This window comes from Anomaloglossus baeobatrachus, chromosome 2, assembly GCF_048569485.1.
Source record: "Anomaloglossus baeobatrachus isolate aAnoBae1 chromosome 2, aAnoBae1.hap1, whole genome shotgun sequence".
NCBI classification, from domain to species: Eukaryota; Metazoa; Chordata; class Amphibia; order Anura; family Aromobatidae; genus Anomaloglossus; species Anomaloglossus baeobatrachus.
In genome coordinates this window covers 342,504,705-342,520,350 of record NC_134354.1, presented here as the reverse complement: position 1 = coordinate 342,520,350, position 15,646 = coordinate 342,504,705, and the positions used below count along the sequence as shown (strand labels likewise).

General features: G+C 43.0%; 4 non-coding genes across 4 annotated transcripts; all 4 read right to left on the bottom strand.

Moving 5' to 3' along the window:
- Nucleotides 1-11,121: 11,121 nt before the first annotated feature.
- On the bottom strand, nt 11,122-11,194 carry TRNAV-UAC (transfer RNA valine (anticodon UAC)). Its single transcript has one exon. It is a non-coding gene; the product is annotated as a tRNA-Val (tRNA).
- Nucleotides 11,195-11,610: 416 nt separating this feature from the next.
- Nucleotides 11,611-11,683, bottom strand: TRNAV-CAC (transfer RNA valine (anticodon CAC)). The gene has a single exon. It is a non-coding gene; the product is annotated as a tRNA-Val (tRNA).
- A 2,134-nt stretch (nt 11,684-13,817) lies between these two features.
- Nucleotides 13,818-13,890, bottom strand: TRNAV-UAC (transfer RNA valine (anticodon UAC)). The gene has a single exon. It is a non-coding gene; the product is annotated as a tRNA-Val (tRNA).
- Nucleotides 13,891-15,042: 1,152 nt separating this feature from the next.
- Nucleotides 15,043-15,115, bottom strand: TRNAV-UAC (transfer RNA valine (anticodon UAC)). The gene has a single exon. It is a non-coding gene; the product is annotated as a tRNA-Val (tRNA).
- Nucleotides 15,116-15,646: the final 531 nt, after the last annotated feature.

The following is a 15,646-nucleotide window of genomic DNA, read 5'->3' as shown; positions in this document are numbered from 1 at the left end:
GACGTGATGACCACTACACTATGAAACCTTACAGAAAGTTACTGTGTATTGGTAAGCAGAGCAGAATTGTGACTGACGGGGCCTTTTTATTGCTGAAGGAAAGTATTGGTTACATAGTTACATAGTTACTTAGGTTGAAAAAAGACCTAGGTCCATCTAGTTCAACCTTCCTCCACCAGTTCTACATTTAGTCACTAAGTCATTTATAACCAACCATGTTTTGTGTACTGAGGAAATCATCCAGCCCTTTTTTAAAAGCTGTTATAGTATCTGCCATTACTACCTCTTGTGGTAGGGCATTCCACATCTGACTGCTCTAACTGTAAAGAACCCTTTCCTATTTAGCTGTTGGAATCGCTTTTCTTCCACTCGCAGTGAGTGCCCCCTGGTCCTTAGTACTGTCTTTGGAAGAAATAAGTCATCTGCCAGTCCTTTATATTGACCACACATGTATTTATACATATAAATGAGATCTCCTCTGAGACGTCTTTTTTCTAAGCTAAACATATCTAACTTTTTCAACCTGTCATCATATGGGAGGCCTTCCATTCCTTGTAATAGTCTAGTTGCCCGCCTTTGAACTGACTCTAACTTCTGAATGTCCTTTTTAAAATGTGGAGCCCAAAACTGGATCCCGTATTCCAGATGTGGCCTTACAACTGATTTATAGAGGGGTAACAATACGTTGGGATCACGGGATCTAATCTCTCTTTTTATACACCCTAAAATCTTGTTTGCTTTAGCAGCTGCTGCTTGACATTGAGTGCTGCTGCTCAGCTTATTTGTAATGAGAATACCCAAGTCCTTCTCCTGTTCTGTAGTCCCGAGTTTACTTCCATTTAATGTATACGCAGCTATAGGATCACTCCATCCTAGGTGCATTACTTTACATTTATCAACATTAAATCTCATTTGCCAAGTATCTGCCCATTCTGACATCTTATCCAGATCTTTTTGTAATATTGTACTATCCAGGTCAGTTTTTAATATCCTACATAGTTTGGTGTCATCGGCAAAGACTGACACTGTACTATCAATCCCATCCACAAGGTCATTAATAAAGAGATTAAAAAGAATCGGTCCAAGCACAGATCCCTGCGGCACCCCACTGCTGACTATAGCCCATTTAGAGAATGTACCATTTATGACTACTCTTTGTTTCCTATCTTTTAGCCAATTCCTTACCCAGTTGCATATTGTGTCCCCTAGTCCTTGCTTCTGGAGCTTTAGTATAAGGCTATTTTGTGGTACAGTATCAAATGCCTTTGCAAAGTCCAAATAAATCACATCAGCTGCATTACCAATATCCAGGTTTGAACTTACCCCCTCATAGAACCCCAACAGGTTGGTTAGACACGACTTATCTTTCATGAATCCATGCTGTTTGTCAGTTTTCATATTATTTTCTGCAATATATTTTTGCATGTCATCCCTTAAAATGCCCTCAAAAACTTTGCATACTACTGATGTCAGGCTTACTGGACGGTAGTTGCCTGGATCTACCCTCTTACCTTTCCTAAATATCGGTACCACATCAGCAATCCTCCAATCCTGAGGCACCAACCCTGTTACAAGTGAGTCTAAAAAGATGAGATACAGCGGTCTGTCGATTACGGAGCTCAATTCCCTCAATATTCGTGGATGAATGCCATCTGGCCCTGGGGATTTGTCAATGTTTAATTTACTCAGACGTAGGCGTACTTCATCTTGTGTTAAATTAATTATATCGGGTGGTGAACTTTGATTTTTCACTTGTTGAATGATCCCTGGTACAGTCAGTTCCTTGGTGAATACAGATGAGAAATGCCTATTTAATATCTCAGTCTTTTGTTTGTCCTCTATAACTAACTTGTTATTATATTTTAAGGGGCCGATACTATCCTTTGTTTTCCTTTTGGCATTAATGTATTTATAAAAGATTTTGGGATTTATTTTAATGTCATTGGCGATTTTTGTTTCAGTAGCTAATTTTGCTTGTTTGATTTCTTTTTTACATTTCCTATTGATATCTTTATACTTCTGAAATGCTATTTCTGTATTCTCAGCCTTTAAGATTTTAAATGCCCTTTGTTTTTGTTTTATTATACTTTGTACAGTCTTAATTATCCATAGTGGTTTCTTTTTATTCCTGGACATTTTATTACCAGAGGGTATACGTTTTTTACAGGACTCTAGTAGTATATCCTTAAACTTACCCCATTTATGTTCGGTATCCCCAGTTATTATGACTTTGTCCCAATCTACACAATTAAGCTCTTCCCTTAATTTGTTGAAATCAGCTTTCCTAAAATTCCAGGTTTTAGCATTCCCCCTTTGAAATGTTCTATTGAATATTATGTTGAAGCTTACCATATTATGATCGCTGGTGCCAAAGTGCTCCCGGACCTGTAGATCTGAAATTGTATCCGGTCTATTTGACAGGACCAGATCTAGCAAATTATCTCCCCTGGTCGGTTCACCTACCATCTGAGAGAGGAAATTGTCTTGAATAGTAAATAAGAACTTACAGATTTTAGCAGAACCAGAAGATTCTATGTCCCACTGTATGTCTGGATAGTTGAAATCCCCCATAATAAGAACCCGATTATTATTATTAGCTGCCTTTTCAATTTGTTCCAGCATTTCACCCTATATTTGTTGAGGTATGTTAGGAGGCTTATAGCAAACTCCAATTAGTATTTTTCCATTATTCCCCTCCCCATGTACATTTACCCATACTGACTCTACATTGTTGCTGTTCCCCTCAAAGTCCTCATACAACACAGGTTTTAGGTATATATTTTTTTTTTATTTTTTTTTTTTTTTTTAAATTCTTTATTTTAAAGCCAAACTCGTAACAAACAATACATCCCCTGCTCCCAACTGGGACGCAGGTATTATTACAGAAATGACGGTAGTATATATACAGTCTGCACACATATGCAATTCCCATCCCCGCTACTACTCAGGTCTGGCCCAGTTTACATATTTTATAAGCCGACCCAACTTAATGCAAGTAGGGAGAAGAGCGAAGAAAAAGAAATCAGAGCCTGAACCAAGATTGAAGGCCTGTAGAGAAAGAAAGAAATAAAGAAAGGGGAAGGAGAAGAGGGCAGAAGAGAAGATCAGGGAATAAAGTAGAGAGAAAGGAAAAGAGGGGGAGAAAGAAGGCGACAAGAGAAGAGAAGAAGAAAAAAAAAAAAAAAAAAAGGAGGGTAAATCAGGAATCCTGAGGTTCCGTGACCAAGTCCGCGTACTCCGCCGAGGAGGTGAACTCTATCCATGGGAACCGTGTCCTATAAAAGTCCTCCTGGCGATCGTTAATAGAGGATGTCAAATCCTCCATATGCATCAGATCGTTAATCCGCGAAACCCACTGCGTCACCGTGGGGGGGGTAGTAGACTTCCAACCAAGCGGAACGCAAGACCTGGCAGACATGACCAGGAATCTAAGCAAAGATCTCCTATATTTAGAAACTGGGAGTTCGGATAGCTGTAGAATGAATAGCTCCGGACCCATTGTTTCAGAAGTACCGGTCACTCGTCTGATTACCTCCCCCACTTCTGACCAAAACCTCTGCAGAGAAGGGCAAGACCAAAAAATGTGCACAAAATCACCCTCCCCCAGACCACATCTCCAACAAACCGGGTCAACTGAGGGAAACATTCTATGGAGTCTGGTCGGGACCCTGTACCACCTGGCCAACAGTTTGTAATTAGCTTCCAGCAGTCTGGAACTGATCGAAGTTCTATGTGCTAGCTGGAGGATTTTGTTTCTTTGTGAGTCGGATAAACTAATCCCCAGGTCCCTCTCCCACTGCAACAGGTAGGCCGGGGGGGGCAAATCCCCCGGATCTGATAGCATGTTGTATACCAAGGATAGTGAGTGCCTTACGACTCCCTCTCCCAGACACAACTTTTCAAATCCCGTGGGCGGTCCGACATATCGGCTGAAGCGAGGGAGGGAAAGCATGTAGTGCCTCAACTGCATAGCCCTCCAATCCCCCATGGAACCCGGAGGCAAGAAGCCCCGGATATCTGTCAGTGAAAGCCAATCCCCCTCTCTACCCAGATGACAGGCTCTGAATTTGCCCCCTTGAACCCACTTTCTGAAGACCGGGTCCAAGAGACCAGGACGGAATTCCGGGTCACCTAGTATGGGTGTCATAGGGGAAGGCACTGGCAAAAGAAGACGTCTGACCTCCCCTCTCGAACAGCATTCAACAGTGGCGCCAATGGTAGAGTGAGATCTCAGAGCAGGCAGGGGGAGGTTCAAAAGCCAAGGGATGGCCGGAAGATGTATTTCCGAGAAGCTCTGTTCTAGGGCTACCCACGGCTTTGTGCTGGAATGGCGGCACCAGTCCAACACCCTAACCATGTGCGTGGCCAGATAGTACTTTTTAAGGTCTGGGATACCCAGGCCTCCCCTATTCTTAGGCCTGCACAAAAGAGATCGGGAAAGTCTCGCAGGTTTGTTGGCCCAGATAAATTTGATCTGTAGAGAGGCCAGTTCCTTGAAGAAAGAGCTAGGGATCCTAATCGGCAAGGATTGAAAAAGATATAAGAGACGTGGCAGGATATTCATCTTCAATATTGCACATCTCCCGAACCATGTGAAGTAGTCCTTCCCCCAGTTGGCGCAGTCTTTTCTAATTGATTGCAGGAGCGGGAGATAATTCAATTTGTAGATTTGACTAGGGTCCGCAGGCACCTGGACGCCCAGATACTTCAAGGCCTGGCTAGCCCACCTAAACTCGAACGCGGATTGTAGCGAAGTGACCAACTCAAGGGGAATAGATATATTTAGGGCCTCCGATTTTGACATATTAATTTTAAAGTTAGATAATGAGGAGTAGATTTCCAGCTCTCTCATAAGATTAGGGAGGGAAACCCGAGGGTTGGTAATAAAAAAAGTAAATCGTCCGCATAAGCCGCGATTTTATAAGTAGAACCTGAGACGTTGGGGCCCGATATGTTAATGTTGCTTCTGATCCGGCTGAGCAGGGGTTCCAGAGTCAGTATAAAAATCAAAGGCGAGAGAGGACAACCCTGCCTTGTTCCATTGCGGATGGGGAATCTCTCTGAGAGGAGACCGTTCACTCTAACTGCTGCCGAAGGGATGCTGTACAGGGAACAAATCCAAGCAAGCATCATGCTCCCCAACCCCACAGCCCGCAGAACCTCCTCCATAAAAATCCAGTTGACTCTGTCGAACGCTTTTTCTGCGTCGGTCGACAGAAGCATCAAAGGCAGCCCAACGGATTTAGCCTTGTGTATTATGTTCAAAGACTTAGTCGTGTTGTCCCTTGCTTCCCTGCCCGTCATGAACCCAGCCTGATCCGGGTGAACAATCTCCCCCAGCAAAGGGGAAAGTCTGTCCGAAAGAATCCTAGTGAAGAGCTTCAGATCTGTGTTGAGGAGGGAAATGGGTCGGTAACTAGAGCACGAAGTAGGATCTTTGCCCTCTTTAGGGATAACTACTATATTAGCAGCCAGGGTATCCCTTGGCAAGGGAGCAGCTTCCGAATGTGGGCCATGGTTGAATGCTGATAGAAATGGGGAAATCAAAATGGAATCCAACCTTTTGTAATAGAGCAGAGGGAAACCATCTGGGCCAGGAGCCTTGCCTGTGGGGGATTTTTTAAGTGCGGACCAGTATTCCTCCTCCGAGATGGGCCTTTCCAGATCGGCCGCATCCTCCGGCTTAAGATGTCTCAAGCCGGAGTCCGCGATGTACATCCGTATACGTTTACGCAATTCCGTCCTGGCCCTCTCAGACCGCCCCCCATCAATTGCATAAAGGGTGGAAAAGAAATCTTTAAAAGCGGAGGCAATGTCTTTCGGCAAAGTAGCCCATCTGTCTCCCGCGATGTGCACCTTAGAGACGTATCCTCTCGCTCTCTGAGTCCTCAGAGCTCTAGCCAGGGTCCTGCCACTCTTATTGCCAAATTCATAGAAATGCCGTCTACACCTAGCCAATGTTCCCCTAGCTTTGCAGCCTAGTAGGGTCCTCAGTTCCTCCCTCTTCTTGACCAAAATGGCCCCCACATCCCCTCCCAGAGACCCCTTGTGAATTGCCTCCAGCCCTCTAATGTCTGCCAAAAGGGATGTAACCCTAGCTTCTCTTTCTCTCTTCAGGCGTGCTCCATGTTTGATGAACAGTCCCCTCACCACACATTTGTGTGCCTCCCAGACTATACCCGGGGAAACCTCCCCCCCCCCACTGTCTCTGAAATATTCCCGCAAGGCCTCCCTTATTTCCTGCATTGTCACCGGTTCGTCGAGTAGCGAAGTGTTCAGGGTCCATTGACTCTGCCTCCCAATGGGGTAGCCGAGGGATAGAGTTATTGTGATCAGGGCGTGATCCGAGAATGATATGCACTCGATTGAGGAAGCCACCAGAGAATGTAGATCCCCATGTTTAAGGAAAAAGAGGTCTAACCTGGAGTAGCAATCATGCGCTGCCGAGTACAATGAGAAATCTTTGTCTGATGGGTGCATCAATCGCCAAGTGTCTATTAGTTGATGGTCATGTAGACCCCGTCGCAAGCGACGTAGTACCGAATGTGGCAAACTGGACACCCCTTTGGAGCTATCCCTCGGCGGCTCCAACACAACATTAAAGTCACCCCCGAAGACCAGAGTGCCCTCAGAGAATTCCTCTATCTGCTCAAGATAACGCAGCAATGTAGGGCATTGACCCGAATTTGGCAAGTAGACCGCCACAAAAGTGAAAGTCTGTGTAGCAATGCGTCCCTTGAGCATCAGAAGCCTTCCCTGATCATCCGATCGAGAGTCCAGCAGTTCCCAAGGGAGCGTACTGGACAATAAGATGCTCGTGCCCCTGGATCTAGGGTCCGGGGAGGGTGAATGGTGCACTACAGGATACCTTCTGTCGGCAAGTTTGTATGGTTTTGCCTCACAGTAGTGTGTTTCTTGGAGGAAAGCGACCTGAATTCTGTTTTTCCATAGTAGGTTCAGGAGAATAGACCGTTTCTCCGGGCTGTGAAGACCCTTAACATTCAGTGATCCCACCCGAAGCTCGGCTTGTCTCTGCTTTGTCATACTCCGTCACGGACCTCTGGAGGAACGAACAACAAATTACACACCCACACAAAAAAAAAAAAAAAAAAAAAAAGAGAGGGAATAAGAGGGGGGAAGGAAAGGAGGAGGGAAACGGATGAGTGGAAGAGGGAGGGTTGAGAGAATGTAGCCAAGCGAAAGCAAAGACCCTTTAGCAGGGGATAGAGAAAGATGTAGAGGAGCACAAAGTGTAAAGAAAGAGAGTGGAAAAGCAGCAGATCTGCCGCACGCAGTACCAGGGACCAGCCCAGAAACTGCTTAGGGAAAGTTAGGGACAAGAACTGACATGTGGCCAGAGCTCCATCCCGCGCCTCACATATGTATGCTTGGTGACCCAGACCCCAAACAAACGGGGAGAGTCCGTCAAATTACCTCCCGCCCAAGACGGAAATGCAAGACCCCCCCCTTCCTCAAACGACCCAACGTCAATAGAACAAAGTTGCATTGAACGTAAGTCAGTACGCTGTGGTCTGTTGGGCCAGTCGCACAGCCAGAACCCTTGCCAGCGGAGTAAGGAGGCAACCCCCAGCCATACTCCTCTCCCGACCCCTCAGCCACCACTTTGGTCACTTCCCCGACCCATCAGCAACCAAGAGATTTCATGACCCTCCAAGATCATCACAATGGGAGGATTGGACGCCATCCCTCCTCCTTCGCCTCCCAGTTGGGGCCTGAGGTTCCCACTCCATCCAGTCCGGGATAGAGCAGTCTGGTATTCCAAGAAAGTCATACAATTTTGAAAGCTCAGAGTGCCTCCTCAATTGGAACACAGAGTCCCCCTTGCGGACAATCAGATGAAAGGGGTGGCCCCATCTGTACGATGCACTTGCCTCTTTGATTTTGAGCAGAAGAGGGTGTAGCAACCGTCTCATGTATAGTGTACGGCCGGAGACATCCGGGAAGAGCTTCACCACAGCCCCGTCTACATCCACAGAGCCCTGCGACCAGGCTCCCTGAAGAATCCTCTCTCTATCCCCATAATAATGCAAGCGACATAAAACGTCTCTGGGGAAGGAAGCAGATCTGGGGCCAGGCCTTGCGACCCTATGAATTCTGTCAAAGAGATAGGCGGCCTCAGGTGGGCGATCAGTGACTTGATTGAATATGGATAAGACTTTGGTGCGCAGCACACCTTGGGGCCAGTCCTCCGGTATACCCTTCAGCCTTATATTATTTCTTCTGCCCCTGTTTTCTTGATCGTCCAATAGCAGAGCAAGCTCCCTAATGCGGGCATTAGAAGTCTCACAGTCCCGTTCAATCCTCTCCATTCTACCCTCCAGAGACTCCTGTGCTTGCTCTGTAGCCTCTATTCTATCTTCCAGCACCACCATTTCCTCTCTCAGGGTAGTCAGCGCCATCTGCTGGGAGGATTCTATTCTAGCCACCACATCCTCCAGATCTTTTTTGCTAGGGAGGGCCAATATAAGCTCCCTCAGAGCCTGCAAATCATCCCGAGGGGGGCCGGGGGGCTGGTCGTCTGCCATCAAGGGGTCTTCTGCTTGCCCCAGAGAAGGAGGGGTACCTGGAGTGCAGAGGGACACCGAGAATCCCATTACAGGTGATCCCCCGGATGTCATGGCCTCCTCTGTCTCCTCAGTGACATGCTGTGTGGCCGGGCCTGTGGGTCCCCCCCTCCTCCATGCTTCTATACCTTGATCTGCCGCCGCCGGTCTCCCTGCTGTGACGTTCGCTCGTTTCTCCCCTCCACCCGACATCCGAGCTGCTGCAGAGGCTGTGGGCGGGCGCCGGGTCGCACCAGGGGAATCCCCAGCCGGGGAACGCTGCTAAGACACCGGCGCCATCTTGTCCTGGGCCGCCGGCGGGAGCTCCCGGCCCGACCCTGCCAGGTATCTGGAGAGGCTCCCCTGGGACTTCCGGCCCACTCCGGGGGATGCGGAGGCGGGGGCACCGCCCGGTCTTCTCTTGGGGGCCATCCTGGACGAGGAGGGACCACCGGAGTCTGTAATATTAAGCTGTGGGCGCGGGAGCTCTGGAGGTAAGCTTCCTCACGCCACCATGTCTAGGACACGCCCCCTAGGTACATATTTTACCAGTTTTATTCCTACAAAGGGATTTTTCTTGAAATTAAGTTTACATTGAATGTGTTACTTTTTTCTACATAGTTTAGTCATTTGCTTTTGTATTTATGGGAACTATATATTTTGAAACAAACAGGATTTTTATAATATGGGATTATGTTTTCTGCTAAAATGGACAATAAAAAAGAAACCCAAAATCGTAGTTCTCTTTGTGATGGAAGCCAAAATGTATTGTCATTTGGCAACGAAACCAAGAATTTTCTATATTACAGGTTGATAGCAAATTACTTCAACAGCGAAAACGGCTTGTTTTTACTAGGGATTGAACCTAGGACCTTCTGCGTATGAAGCAGACATGATGACATCTACACTTTGAAACCTGTGAAATCCTGCAAAGTAATGGCAATTAGAGACGAGTTTTGATAACCAGGGGAAAAAAAAATAATTCGTAGTTGTATTGGTGATGGAAGCCAAAACATCCCGTCATTCGGCAACAAAGCCAAAAACTTCATATATTGTAGTTTGATAGGGTATTATTTCAACATTAAGAACAGATTGCTTTTACTGGGGATTGAACCAGTGTTAAGCAGACGTGATGACAACTACACTATGAAACCTGATGGAAGGTTACTGTGTATTGGCAAACAGAGCAGAATTGTGACTGACGGGGCCTTTTTATTGCTGAAGGAAAGTATTTTTGGTAATGAAACATTTACAATTTTTATTACATATTTTACCAGTTTTATTCCTGCAAAGGGATATTGCTTAAATTGAAGTTTACATTGAATGTGTTACTTTTTTCTACATAGTTTAGTCGTTTGCTTTTGTATTTATGGGAACTATATATTTTGAAACAAACAGGATTTTTATAATATGGGATTATGTTTTCTGCTAAAATGGACAATAAAAAAGAAACCCAAAATCGTAGTTCTCTTTGTGATAAAAGCCAAAATGTACTGTCATTTGGCAAAGAAACCAAGAATTTTATATATTACAGGTTGATAGCAAATTATTTCAACAGCGAAAACGGCTTGTTTTTCCTAAGGATTGAACCCAGGACCTTCTGCGTGTGAAGCAGATGTGATGACAACTACACTTTGAAACCTGTGAAATCCTGCAAAAATAATGGCAATTAGATACGAGTTTTGATAACCAGGGGAAAAAAAAATAATTCGTAGTTCTATTGGTGATGGAAGCCAAAACATCCCGTCATTCGGCAACAAAGCCAAGAACTTCGTATATTGTAGTTGGATAGGGTATTATTTCAACACCAAGAACAGATTGGTTTCACTGGGGATTGAACCCATGACATTCTGTGTGTGAAGCAGATGTGATGACTACTACACTTTGAAACCTGAGTAATCCTGCAAAGTAATGGCAATTAGAGACGAGTTTTGACCGCCAGGGGAAAAAAAAAAATAATTCGTAGTTCTGTTGGTGATGGAAGCCAAAACATCCTGTTATTCGGCAACAAAGCCAAGTACTTAATATATTGCAGGTTGAAAGAGTATTATTTCAACACCAAGAACAGATGGGTTTCACTGGGGATGGAACCTAGGACCTTCTGCATGTTAAGCAGACGTGATTACCACTACACTATGAAACCTGACAAAAAATGTAGAGTATTGGCTATCGGAGCCGAATTGTAACTGACGGGGCCTTTTTATTGCTGAAGAAAAGTGTTTTTGGTTAATGAAACATTTACAATTTTTATTACATATTTTACTAGTTTTATTCCTACAAAGGCATTTTGCCTAAATTGAAGTTTATATTGAATGTGTTACTTTTTTCTACATATTTTGGTCTTTTGCTTTTGTATTTATGGAAACTATATTTTTTAAACAAACAGGATTTCTATAATATGGGATTATGTTTTCTGCTAAATTGGTCAATAAAAAAGAAACCCAAAATCGTAGTTCTCTTGGTGATGGAAGCCAAAATGTATTGTCATTTGGCAACGAAACAAATAATTTCATATATTACAAGTCGATAGGAAATTACTTCAACACCGAAAACAGATTGGTTTCACTGGGGATTGAACCCAGGACCTTCTGCGTGTAAGGCAGACGTGATGACCACTACACTATGAAACCTGACCAAAAATTATAGTGTATTGGCTATCGGAGCCGAATTGTAACTGATGGGGCCTTTTTATTGCTGAAGAAAAGTGTTTTTGGTTAATGAAACATTTACAATTTTTATTTCATATTTTACTAGTTTTATTCCTACAAAGGGATTTTGCTTAAATTGAAGTTTATATTGAATGTGTTACTTTTTTCCACATAGTTTGGCCTTTTGCTTTTGTATTTATGGGAACTATATTTTTTGAAACAAACAGGATTTTTATAATATGGGATTATGTTTTCTGCTAAAATGGTCAATAAAAAAGAAACCCAAAATCGTAGTTCTCTTGGTGATGGAAGCCAAAATGTATTGTCATTTGGCAACGAAACCAAAAAGTTCATATATTACAAGTCGATAGGAAATTACTTCAACACCGAAAACAGATTGGTTTCACTGGGGATTGAACCCAGGACCTTCTGCGTGTGAAGCAGACGTGATGACCACTACACTATGAAACCTGTGAAATCCTGCAAAGCAATGGCAATTGGAGACGTGTTTTGACTGCCAGGGAAAAAAAAAAAAATTCGTAATTCTGTTGGTGATGGAAGCCAAAACATCCCATCATTCGGCAACAAAGCCAAGCACTTCATATATTGTAGTTTGATAGGATATTATTACAACACCAAGAACAGATTGGTTTTACTGGGGATTGAACGTAGGAACTTCTGCGTGTTAAGCAGACGTGATGACCACTACACTATGAAACCTGATGAAAAGTTACTGTGTATAGGCTAGCAGAGCAGAATTTTGACTGACGGGGCCTTTTTATTGCTGAAGGAAAGTATTTTTGGTAAAGAAACATTTACAATTTTTATTACATATTTTACCAGTTTTAGTCCTACAAAGGGATATTGCTTAAATTGAAGTTTACATTGAATGTGTTACTTTTTTTCTACACAGTTTAGTCGTTTCCTTTTGTATTTATGGGAACTATATATTTTAAAACAAACAGGATTTTTATATTATGGGATTATGTTTTCTCCTAAAATGGTCAATAAAGAAGAAACCAAAAATCGTAGTTCTCTTTGTGACGGAAGCCAAAATGTATTGTCATTTGGCAACAAAACCAAGAATTTTCTATATTTCAGGTTGATAGCAAATTACTTCAACAGCGAAATTGGCTTGTTTTTACTGAGGATTGAACCCAGGACCTTCTGCGTGTGAAGCATACGTGATGACTACTACACTTTGAACCCTGTGAAATCCTGCAATGTAATGGCAATTAGAGACGAGTTTTGACCACCAGGGGAAAAAAAAATAATTCGTAGTTCTATTGGTGATGGAAGCCAAAACATCCCGTCATTCGGCAACAAAGCCAAGAACTACATATATTGTAGTTGGATAGGGTATTATTTCAACACCAAGAGCAGCACTGGGGATTGAACCTAGTTTATATTGAATGTGTTCCTTTTTTCCACATAGTTTGGTCTTTTGCTTTTGTATTTATGGGAACTAGATTTTTTGAAACAAACAGGATTTTTATAATATGGGATTATGTTTTCTGCTAAAATGGTCAATAAAAAAGAAACCCAAAATCGTAGTTCTCTTGGTGATGGAAGCCAAAATGTATTGTCATTTGGCAATGAAACCAAGAATTTCATATATTACAAGTCGATAGGAAATTACTTCAACACCGAAAAAAAGATTGGTTTTACTGGGGATTGAACCCAGAACGTTCTGCATGTGAAGCAGACTTGATGACCACCACACTAGAAAACCTGTGAAATACTGCAAAGTAACGGCAATTAGAGACGAGTTTTGACCGCCAGGGGCAAAAAAAAAATAATTCGCAGTTCTGTTGGTTATGGAAGCCAAAACATCCCGTCATTCGGCAACAAAGCCAAGAACTTCATATATTGTAGTTTGATAGGGTAATATTTCAACACCATGAACAGATCGGTTTTGCTGGGGATTGAACCCAGGAGTTTCCGCGTGTTACACAGACGTGATGACCACTACACTATGAAACCTGAAGGAAAGTTACCATGTATTGGCTAGCAGAGCAGAATTGTGACAGATGGGGCCTTTTTATTGCTGAAGGAAAGTATTTTTGGTTAATGAAACATTTACAATTTTTATTACATATTTTACCAGTTTTATTCCTACAAAGGGATTTTGCTTAAATTGAAGTTTACATTGAATGTGTTACTTTTTTCTACATAGTTTGGTCTTTTGCTTTTGTATTTATGGGTAGAGTTGAGCACGGTTCGCGGTTCGAGGTTCTCCAGTTCGCGGCTCGAGTGATTTTGGGGGCTGTTCTAGATGGAACTAGAACTCGAGCTTTTTTGCTAAAGCTCGATAGTTCTAGATACGTTCGAGAATGGTTCTAGCAGCAAAAATCCCCAATCACTGGGGATTGAACCCAGGACCTTCTGCGTGCTAAGCAGACGTGATGACCACTACACTATGAAACCTGTAAAATCCTGCAAAGTAATGGCAATTAGAGACGAGTTTTGACCGCCAGGAAAAAAAAAAAAATAATTCGTAGTTCTGTTGGTGATGTAAGCCAAAACATCCTGTTATTCGGCAACAAAGCCAAGAACCTTATACAAGGCAGGTTGATAGGGTATTATTTCAACACCAAGAAAAGATGGGTTTCACTGGGGATTGAACCCAGGACCTTCTGCGTGTAAAGCAGACGTGATGACCACTACACTATGAAACCTGAGGGGAAGGTACTGTGTATTGGCAAGCAGAGCAAAATTGTGACTGATGGGGCCTTTTTATTGCTGAAGGTAAGTATTTTTGGTTAATGAAACATTTACAATTTTTATTACATATTTTACCAGTTTTATTCCTACAAAGAGATTTGGCTTAAATTGAAGTTTACATTGAATGTGTTACTTTTTTCTACATAGTTTATTCGTTTGCTTTTGTATTTATGGTAACTATATATTTTGAAACAAACTGATTTTTTTATATGGGATTATGTTTTCTGCTAAAATGGTCAATAAAAAAGAAACCCAAAATCGTAGTTCTCTTTGTGATGGAAGCCAAAATGTATTGTCATTTGGCAACAAAACAAAGAATATTATATATTACAGGTTGATAGCAAATCACTTCAACAGCGAAAACGGCTTATTTTTACTGGGGATTGAACCCAGGACCTTCTGCGTGTGAAGCAGATGTGATGACTACTACACTTGAAACCTGTGAAATCCTGCAAAGTAATGGCAATTAGAGACGAGTTTTGACCACCAGGGAAAAAAAAAATAATAATTCGCAGTTCTATTGGTGATGGAAGCTAAAACATCCCGTCATTCGGCAACAAAGCTGAGAACTTCATACATTGTCGTTTGATAAGGTATTATTACAACACCAAGAACATTTATGTTTCATTGGGGATTGAACCTAGGACCTTCTGCATGTTAAGCAGATGTGATTACCACTACACTATGAAACCTGACAAAAAATGTAGAGTATTGGCTATCGGAGCCGAATTGTAACTGACGGGGCCTTTTTATTGCTGAAGAAAAGTGTTTTTGGTTAATGAAACATTTACAATTTTTATTACATATTTTACTAGTTTTATTCCTACAAAGGCATTTTGCTTAAATTGAAGTTTATATTGAATGTGTTACTTTTTTCTACATAGTTTAGTCTTTTGCTTTTGTATTTATGGAAACTATATTTTTTAAACAAACAGGATTTCTATAATATGGGATTATGTTTTCTGCTAAATTGGTCAATAAAAAAGAAACCCAAAATCGTAGTTCTCTTGGTGATGGAAGCCAAAATGTATTGTCATTTGGCAACGAAACCAATAATTTCATATATTATGAGTCGATAGGAAATTACTTCAACACCGAAAACAGATTGGTTTCACTGGGGATTGAACCCAGGACCTTCTGCGTGTAAGGCAGCCGTGATGACCACTACACTATGAAACCTGTGAAATCCTGCAAAGCGAAGGCAATTGGAGACGAGTTTTGACCGCCAGGGGAAAAAAAAATAAATTTGTAGTTCGGTTGGTGATGGAAGCCAAAAAATCCCATCATTCGGCAACTCTGTGAGAGTGACTACAGGCTCCCGGCTGTAAGCGGTGGCACGGGTTGCCATAGCAACGCTGCTCCGATCACGTGATTCCGGTGCCGCTGCGTGCTGGTAGCGGGACGTCCCCGTCACTGCTACCAAGCGCATTGCTATGGCAACGGTTATCTCCGTGATTGACCGGCTGTGTCAGCCGGTCAGGAGCCGGCTTCTGCGGACGCTGGTAACTACGGTAAACATCGGGTAAGCAAGAAGCCCTTTCCTTGGTTACCCGATGTTTACCGTAGTTACCAGCATCCGCTGCTCTCACGCTGCCAGTGCCAGCCCCCTGCATACATAACCAGACTACACATCGGGTTAAATTAACCCGATGTGTACTCTGGCTAGGAGTGCAGGAAGCCAGCGCTAAGCGGTGTGCGCTGGTAACCAAG